The following is a 2217-nucleotide window of genomic DNA, read 5'->3' on the forward strand; positions in this document are numbered from 1 at the left end:
GTTTCAAGCTTGGTCGTAGGATGTCTTAAAAGAGATTGTGCATATTTTTCCTATAACTTTAACTTCCAAGATACTTCTGACTTTGTGCATTAAATCCAATGAGTTTCTCATCTACTTCATAATTTAATTCATTGAATAATAAGCAAAAAGTATTGAACTTAGGATAAAAAAAGGTTGGAGAAGGAAATGAATTAGGAATAAGCTTCTTTAATATTCCATTTCCATTTTATACATTGTGCATAGTGTTTGTTTAATAGAATAGGTTCCTGGTAAGTGTGTTCTTTGCAGATATAAAATTAGACTAATTTCTAATAAGAATAGATTCTCTTTAGAGATTGAGAATTTATTCTTCACATTGATTGTAAAGATATGCTTTTGATTTTATCACCCTATGCAACTTTTTTTTTTATAATAAATATTTGTCAGTAAGGTGCTATTAGAGTCAATGGAAGTGCCAGCCTGTGAATCATCATGAATGTATTGAAGTTTACTACTTTCAACCATATATTCAGTGGCAATCTGCTGTGTGAATGGAGCCTAGAAGGGTTTTTCCCCCACTGTCATCTGTTTTGGCTTTGACCCATAACTATTGATGTCATGATAGGGTCAAGATTCTTTCACCCACATGATCAAATGGTTTGGCATTCATGAGCCGGTCTTTAGTCTTCCCAGCTTGATGAGCTTGTCTGAAATGAAGGAAATAAAGAGGTGAACAGAGGTAGTAACAGGCAAGAAGCTAGTAGCTGATGGGATTTTTAGGTTTTGCTTCTGGGTCTTTGTTCTTGTCATCTGAGCCACATATAACATTAAATTCATACGATATGCTCCTTGTGAGAAGGTTATACAGGGGTGCAATAAGACTGATTCCACCATCAAGCTAATTGAGGCTTATGACATACACAGGCTGGTTCAACACAGTGTGTGTGTAGGGTACAGAGGAGTGGTTTGACAACCCCATGAAGTCAGTGGTTCAGACATCACCCATATTTTGTAGATGGGTAAAGGATCAGGAAGTTTAAATGACTTGCTACAAAGTTAAACAGCTATTGGATGTTATATTTGGGACTTGAATCCAAGTGTTCTGACTTAAAAATTCAATGTTCTTTTCATTACAACACAGCTGCTATTTCTGTGAAAGCTCCTTGTCATATATGCAAACATACTTGGTTGAGAGTTCTTGTTCTTTTATTGGATTGTGCATACATTCTGTGTGTACATTTTGAAAAACTTAGTGTGAAAAATGTACTTTTTATCGTGTTCTAGCTAAGCTGAACTACTGCTACCCAAACTTGACAATTACGTTTTTCACCTCCATCCCCCATCTTTTCTCATTTTTACCTCTCAAAATCCCTTATTTATTTTAAAGCTCATTTCAGATGACAGTATCTCTGTGGTCTTCTCTACCCTCTATTTGTTTACCCCTCCCATTTACCTTGTCTTTTTTTTTTTACTTATTTATGTACATATGTCTCCCGGTATAAATATGATCCTTGAGAACAGGGATGATTTCATTGTTGTCTTTTTTTCCCACCTTGTGCATAGTGTAGTATTTTCCACATTAACAGGAGGTTGATAAAATGTCACACAATTTGTTGTACAGGATCTCAGCAGCCATCTAGTCAATTTCATACCCAGAAAAGGAATCTTTCCCCTAATAAACACAACAAATGGTCACTTGGCTTCTGCTTGCCCTCCATTGAGAAAGGATTATACTACTGCCCAGAGTAGCCTGTTCACTTTTTATTCCCCCAATGCCAAGCCTAAAGTTGCTTCTCTGTAACTGCCACCAGTTGTTTTTGGCTTAACCCTCTGGGACCCTAGTAGACAAGTCTTAATTCCTTCTAACATGATGCAGCTCTTCAGATGCTTGAACACAACTATCATGTCCCTTGTTGCATCTTCTTGCAGATAAAGATCTTTTTTTATATCCTCGAGAGGGCAAGTTTTGTGTTTATCCCATTGCTAAACAAAATTGGTCTAGCAAATTAGGGATGAGGAAGACTCTTAGTGGGTACTGACTCACTTCTCTGTCTTCTCATCTGTAGATTTGACCTGTAAGTTTCTGGCTCTTAAATGCTAGAAATAGAATTGGACTAAAATCCACTTACAGTTATGCCACTTCCATTCATTAATTATGGATACCATTAATACCTTTGGACTAGCTATGTGACATTAAGCAAGTCACTTCACTCAGTTTCTTCATAAAAATTAGGGCAA

Source organism: Petaurus breviceps, unplaced genomic scaffold (genome assembly GCF_028583685.1).
Source record: "Petaurus breviceps papuanus isolate PSGF00001 unplaced genomic scaffold, PetGlider_PUasm1.0 90775, whole genome shotgun sequence".
NCBI classification, from domain to species: domain Eukaryota; kingdom Metazoa; phylum Chordata; class Mammalia; order Diprotodontia; family Petauridae; genus Petaurus; species Petaurus breviceps.